The sequence below is a fragment of the Cheilinus undulatus genome, linkage group 12, assembly GCF_018320785.1.
Source record: "Cheilinus undulatus linkage group 12, ASM1832078v1, whole genome shotgun sequence".
Lineage (NCBI taxonomy): Eukaryota > Metazoa > Chordata > Actinopteri > Labriformes > Labridae > Cheilinus > Cheilinus undulatus.
This window is the reverse complement of record NC_054876.1, coordinates 37,412,889-37,420,637: the sequence shown is the minus strand read 5'-3', so window position 1 is coordinate 37,420,637 and position 7,749 is coordinate 37,412,889. Positions and strand designations below refer to the sequence as shown.

Below are 7,749 nucleotides of genomic sequence, written 5' to 3'. Positions count from 1 at the left end.
GCTGCTGTGCCTATAAAAGTATTCACCCTTGGATATTGTACCCTTTCATTGATTTTATAAATCAGTCATGCCATTTTAATATGGCCTTTTTGACAAAAAGATACCTCTTTAACCCTTTAAAATTTAAAACAATATATGTCATTTTAAAAAAGAAATTACAAAATTGTGAAATTCTGATAAAATACAAGTGCCAGTCCTGTACAGTATGCCACTGTCTCCTATGTGTAAAATTTATTTTTATAGCAAATGGTCATATGTCCTGTTTTACTCAGCCTATTGACATTAAACAAAAAAGGAAAGAAAGCTTAAAAATCGTGATTTCCACACTAAATGATTCTAATGCAAAATGTGGCTTTGTTTTCATGCTATCATGTAACAAAAATAGCAAATGATAAAATCATGCTGGTGTGATCGTGGACCTTTAAGGGGTTAATCTCAAAGAGAAAACAGATTTCTACAAAGTAATGTCAAGTAAATAAAAATATTTAATGTAAAATAAGTGACTGCATAAATATTCACACTCTTTAAAGTGACTGACCTAATTCAACAGCGGTCCAGCCAACTGGTGCTAGTAGTCTCACAATTAGTGAAATGTGGATCACCTGACTGCAGTGAATGTGTCTCAAGTGATTGCAGTTAAAGACACCTGTGTATGGAAGGTCCACCCATGGGTTAATCTGTATTCCTGACTACCAGTACACCATGAAGACATACACAACCCCAGAAGAAGAAAACCTCTCCTCAGCTGTTCCTTCTCACTCAGGTCAGTAAGTCCAGATTCACCCTGGAGCTGCGGACGAGTCGGCCTCCCGCCTGCAAACATTTCAACGGGGTTAATGCTCACCGCTGACAGTAAACCCAAGTTGAGACAAAACTGACAAACAGCAGTTCCACCTCTGCTGCACCACCAGTCATAACAAAGCAAGATGTTCTGACAGATATTTCTCTCAGAGGTCAAGGTGCTTGCTTTGGTATGTGTGTCATGGTGGGATGTATTTGAATGTTTGCCTAGACCACTAATGACCATGTCAGTGATCTAAAAACAGGACAAGTTACTGCACATTTGGTAAAAATATTTGTATCTTTAGTGTGTAATTAGTGGCTGTCATGGGCGGGTTGGTTCACTCTGTCACCAACATGATGCACGCTCCCACAGCTACTGTTTTTACTTTATTATTACAGACATGAGCAGGGACGGACCTTTGGTGTCTTTGTGGAAAATCTATCATCACACACTCTTTGACTTGGTGTTTTTAGATTCTGACCCTTTGTAACCTCTCATCACAGTCTGCACATGTGTACAGTTGCATCCCTAGAATTTCTGTTATATAAGAGCCAAGGTTTGAGAATGAAAATGAGAATTTGTTTTTTAAAAAACCTGAAATTACAAAAGTATTCAGAGACATGCCCATAAAGCTCCAGAGATGAACTACTGATTTGTGTTCATTTTTCTCATCAAGGAGAAAACATCACAAATAGGCATGCAGCTAAAAATCGGTTTCCTGGTTTCCTGCTTATTTCTCAATATCTGGAGAAATAATAATAAGATGACAAAACAAACATTGGCATTTTGAGAAATTTAGATTATGATCTGTAGAAAACAACCAAAATGTACCCATATTATCACAGGAAAACAAATGAAATTTTTGATGTAGTGTGTCCACTTAGAGCTCATTTGAATATAATACCTGGTAATAGACTTAAAAACTGGTGAAAATCTTTATAAAAAGTTCTCCTCAATTTGACAAAAAACATACGTTACATTGCTGTAGTTTCAACCAGTTCCAACCATTTAATCTTAACAGTTCCCTTTTTAATGCCTTACTTCCGTGTGCCTTGAAAAACAGTCTCATATCACAACGAAAAAATCATAACATAACGTATCATAATGAAGTGTATCATAACCTAACATATCTTAAAGTAACGTATCATAACATAACATATCATAATGAAACAGATCATAACATAAGCGTTTCAAAACGTAACATATCATAATGTATCATAAGGTAACCTATCATAACGTAGCAATATCATACTGTAATGTATCATAACGTAACGTATCATAACGTAACATAACGTAACATATAACGTAACATATCAAAACGAAGTGTATCATAACATAATGTATCATAACAATGTATCATAACGTAACGTATCTTAATGTAATGTATCATAACGTATCATAACATAAGCATATCATAACATAAGCATATCATAACGTAACGTATTATAACATAATGTATCATAACGTAACGTATCATAACGTAATGTGTCATAACGAAGCATATCATAAAGTATCATAACATAACGTATCATAAGGTAACATATCATAACCAAACGCAACATATCATAACCAAACGTAACGTATCATAAGGAAATGTATCATAAGGAAATGTATCATGACATAACATATCATAACGTTACATATCATAACGTTACATATCATAACGTTACATATCATAACGTAACATATCATAATGAAACGTATCATAACGTAACGTATCATAACGAAACATAACGTAACCTATCATAATGTAATATAATGAAATGTACCATAACGTAGTGTATCATAACGTAGCGTATCATAATGTAGCATATCATAACGTAACGTATCATAACGTAGTGTATCATAATGTAACGTATCATAATGTAGCATCATAACCTAACGTATGCTGTAATTCTAATTATTTCTATGAACATTTTGCATTGTCTTACAAATACATTCACAATAAAACTTGATTCATTCAATCATTGTTTTATTTCAGTATGTGATGTCGTATATTTTATCATATTGAACTGTATGACCTTGTTTCCTTTAGGTAGAACAACACAGGCTAATCACATATCGTATTTTATATTATCATATGGTATCGTAATATATCATACTTTTCTATCTTGCCATGTGGTATGGTATCATTTGTTCAGTTTGGTATCATATCATACGTCCAGTGTTGTATCATATCACATCGCATTATGATATGGTTTGGTATCGTGTTTCATTGTATGTGGCATTGTAATGTAAGCTGAATTTGTCTTTACATTCCTAATCATATCTTTTCAGTGATTTTGTCCTGTTAATTTATGATTTACTTTTGTAAAAAAACATTTCTCGTCCTACTTTCATTAAACAGGCTAATGTATCACTCATTGATAATATTTTCTCTGGTAAATGAAAACAAAGGCTGTCTGCTATTAAAAGCCTTATCTATAACTAACCTCTGGCAGCAGTTACAGGCAATGAAAATGTTTCACAGACATAGTGCGCCTTGTTGCTGATTGGTTTATTTGCTTTATTAGGTCACTCAGAGACATCAGCATTGATTTGATTCTGTTTCATAACCATCTAAAAACTCCTCACAGGAGCCTTTAATCATATTTAAAAATGATAGTCAACACACGTCTGGTTTGATCTCAGTATTCAGTCCGTGTCTCAGTGTGTTTCATACTGAATCAAGCATTGGAGCCAAATTAAATGTCAAAACATGTCAAATCAATGAAGACTTAAACGTTACAACCACAGGGACAGGCTGCTGAAAGAGATCCTTCTATCTGTTTCTGTTTTTGCTGGACAGTTTTATAGCTCCTCTAAAGAGATCTTTACTCTTTTAGATTTTGTGTGGGAATGGAGTCAAATCCTCCAAGTGGAAAAACGGCCTGTTTTTGTTATCGCAGTAATTCAGTGCAGAGCCTAAATGAGCCATATAAGGTAAAATGTGCTCTTATTTTGGAAGGAAACATCTGAACAGTGTGTTCCACTTTTAAATTGTTGAGTTTCACCTGCCAACATGCATTATGTTTACATTTACAGCCTGCTGAAGACACTAAAGCAGCATTAAAAAGAAATATGCTGCATGCAGAGAAAGCAGCATGAAGACAGCAGCTGTCTCATGCTGATGAAACGAAGCTCGTCAGCGTGAATTCTCCCGATCACACGTGAACGAATGACAGAGGAGAGGGGCGCCTCATGAAGTTTAACATTATGCAACATGCTTGTAAATTTTTCCTTGCTGCTTAGTGCACTTTCTTCACATGATAGTAGTTATAGGTTGTACCTCAAAGGAAATGTAAAATGTGACAACACCTGTCACTTTAATAACTAGTCTGTGAGCCCTACAGGCCAAGCATACAGTGCTGTCTTTATGAGGAACATGGTCATAAGGCTGTCACATGGTTTGATTTCTAATATGAACATAGTAGAGCTCATTTCACCAAACATCCTTTTCAGGCATTCTAGTACCATCTTCCTCTGTAAATTCCTCCTTCTCTTGAATGCAGTTAGCGACAACATGCTAGCTGTCAAAATCTGATTGGCAAAAAACATTTTCATCTTGAGAAGACTGGGTGAAAAATGCCATGTTTGCGACAGGATGAGAACTAGTGATGGGTCGTTCATGAACGAGCTGGTTCAAAGAGTAGGATCCCGTTTGAAAACCGTTTTATATTTTTTTAACTATCATTATTATTGTTATTATCATTTGTATATAGAGTGTGTGTGTCTGTGTTACTTGATTGATTAGTAAGAATGATCGCTTATCCTCTACTAAAGGCACACCATGCATTAAAGACTCGTGTTTGATGGTGTAACAGCCCAGTCAGTGATTAGGTTTCATCTGGCCCACAAGGTGTTTTGGGGAGACAGTAGATTTAAAAAAATAGTTAAATGATATTTTCATCAATTTTAAAAATTGAGCATAGTTGGTGTAAAATACCTGCCTGAATATCAATCATATGTTACAACGTTGCTAAAATTGGCAGGTCAAATGAAACCAAACTGGTATCCGAATGAAGAGCCATTTAGGAGCCGAAAGAGCTGACTCTTTTTGCAGTGCCAAGCCAAATGAGCCAGATCACTGAAAAGAGCCTGAATTCACATCACTGATGAGAACAGAAAGAAGTGTCTCACAGTGTGGAAGTACATGTGCATATAGCCTATATTAGCCAAATTTCATAGGACCATGAACTCAGTGTCTGGCTCCTGTTCTTGTGTGACTTTCCACATCTTTATACAGCAAAGCTTGCATTGTATTGGCCAAACTTGATTTAAGACTACAGAATGAGAACACAAGGGGGCATTTAACAAAGCAGACCAAACCAAGAAGTACACAAAGGAGATACAAATGACTAAAACTTAACACAAAGACACCCTGGTCACCCCTGTGCTGTGAGAGCTCTTGGTACAGTCCCTCCAGAGAGCCAGGCTCCGCCCTCAGCTCCAGCTTGTGTCCAAACCAGGAAGAAGACACAGGAAGAGGTAACTCAAAGAAACTGAGAAAGTAATTGATATCATTTATAACTAACAGCAAGCAATGGTAAAGCAATAGGATTTCAAAGTGTGTGTTGAATTGATAATTGATAGAAATCACTGTCGAAGTGCTGCACAAAAAAAAAAGCCACACAAACAGGTGGGCCACATGGACTGCATTTGCAATAGATGTTATATTTAGTGGCTGCAAATAAAAGCTAACATGCATGTTGAGGATGATTTGGGAGTTTAAAAAAAAAACAGCACTATTACAATGCCAAGCTTTGGACAGAGTGATGGAAAGCACACAGGTACTGACCCATGGAGCAGTGGAAACGTGTTCTGTGGAGTGACCAGTCATGCAGTCTGGAGTGAGTCTGGGTTTGATTGATGCCAGGAGGGCATTACCTGCCTGACTGCATTGTGCCAACTGTGAAGTTTGGTGGAGGAGGGATAATGGTACGGAGCTGCTTTTCAGAGTTTAGACTAGGCCTCTTATCTCCAGTGAAGGGCACTCTTAATGCTTCTGCTCAACAAGACGTTTTGGACAATGCTTTGCTTCTACCTTTGTGGCAACGGTTTGGGGAAGGCCCTTTTCTAATCCAACTTTTAAGACATGCTTTGATGAGTCTTGTAGAAAAACTTGACTGGAATGGAGGTTGCATGTCAGGTCCTTTCTTCTAACATCAGTCTCTGACCTTATAAATGCTCTAGAGAATGATTGGGCAAAAATTCCCAAAGAAACGCTTCAAAATCTTGTAGAAAACCTTCCAAGAAGAGTGGAGGCTGTTAGACCTGCTAAAGGGGGCTGGCTCCATATTAAAGTGCATGCATGTGAAAAGCATGTCATTACAGGTGGCTGAATATTTAAAGAGTAAGATGATGCTTCCTTATATGCATTGTGGTTGCAGGATAGGAAATTCATCATCCACACCCAGCTGCTCATGGTGTATTTCCCATCTGTTTTCGCCCTTCCTAAATTAAGTAAGGGTGAAACATTTTCCTTTGTGTTCACACATTTAGCTCATCCAGACAACTTCTGGAAGTTTTCGGTGCTGCAGTGTATTTTATTTAAAAGCTTTAGACACTTCTGGGTCATTTTGATCAGTTAGAAACCTTCCAGAGCTAGAAGAGACTTGGACCACAGCCCTGACTGTAACATATTTGGATCTTTGTTTTCTCTCTGTTGAGCAGTCTTACATCTAAAGTTTACAATGCTTAAAGAAAACTGATTGTCTCTGTGACACAGCTTAAAGTTTCATGTCATGTCATCAGTCACCTGGAGACTCAAATATAACAGGATCTCCCTGTGGTGTTGTCAGAGTCTTTATTAGAGTTTCCTTTTTGTCCTCAGGTACATCCCAAAGACTTCCTGTCTAATGGAGCTGACATCCTCGCAGGATTACCCCCCTGATGTCATTTCAACAAGACACATCAACGTCAAGACAGCGCTGAGGAAATGAGGTAATCTTGACTAATGGTGACAAATCAGAAACAAAAAAAACTCTCTAAAGGCAACACTTTAATATCAGTCATTTTATGCAGCAATAATATTTAAAATGTACAAATCCTGATGGCTCATCCTTCTCATTTATACCCAAAACATCAAACTGGCAATGTGGTGACATGTTTTCACATTCTTTCCTGCCAAGTATAACTCTCAGACATTCCCATGAAACAAAATCTGCTTCAATGATAACTTTACTGCTTAAGAAGAGGCAGAAATCTTAGCGTTTGTGTTTATTTATTGAATAAGGGATCAGTGGAAAGACGACAAACATTGTGTTTCATAAAGTAACAGAATAAGCCGATCTGAAAGCTTTGGAGCTTTTTAATCACCCTCTGTGTTTGACTGCAGCCATTGCTTTCTCACACTTGTGTTTTTGACGTGACCTCGGGGAAATGAGGTCTGAAGGCTTTATGGGGCTTTTGGAAGTTGAAGGAAATTGCTGTAATTGGATTTAGACTGTGACTGGTCTCCTATGGTGGGAGACAAAAGCTCTGACAGGTTTTCCTGGAGTTGACGCTGTCTGTGTTGTTGATGCACACCGTGTGATTTAAAACACTATTAGGACTCGATGAAATACCAAACAATCTTATTAAAGCTGAATGCTTTCACTTCAGCATAAAGACTTGCTAGAATCTTGATTTTCATTCTGTATGGACAAGATGTGCTGACTTACATTTGACTGTTGGTCATTTTCCTCAAGATTTCATAATGTTTCCTTGGTCCATTTTAGTTTCACTGCATTGCACAGTTATGGCTTTAACAGCAAGCATAATTCCTCTGTGCATAGCATCCTGGAGAGGTGCCCATTCATTAGTCGAGTAGTAGAGTACTGCTACCTTTATGGAAATCATCCACTGAAAGTGTTTTTGATTTTGGTTACCATGTACACTGATTTACAAAACTGAGAAAAATTCTGCAGAATATATGCCAGGCCAAGAGTTGGTGGTGAACCTAGCACATTATGGAGACCTAGTGGTTTAAGGTGCGCCCCATGTAT

At 37.3% G+C, this 7,749-nt stretch overlaps 1 protein-coding gene across 5 annotated transcripts in view; it reads left to right on the top strand.

Annotated features, from left to right (window-relative positions):
* The first annotated feature begins 654 nt into the window (after positions 1–654).
* Positions 655–7,749, top strand: part of stk36 (serine/threonine kinase 36 (fused homolog, Drosophila)) — a 148,947-nt gene continuing 141,852 nt past the window's right edge. For 4 of the 5 annotated variants that reach the window (XM_041800637.1, XM_041800636.1, XM_041800638.1 and 1 more), the window contains exons 1-2: positions 655–763; positions 6,597–6,706. The gene's annotated coding sequence lies outside the window, so the exon portion shown is untranslated. Of the gene's footprint in view, positions 764–5,233; positions 5,252–6,596; positions 6,707–7,749 lie in introns of those variants that run through there. The other variant, XM_041800635.1, reaches the window with a different exon arrangement.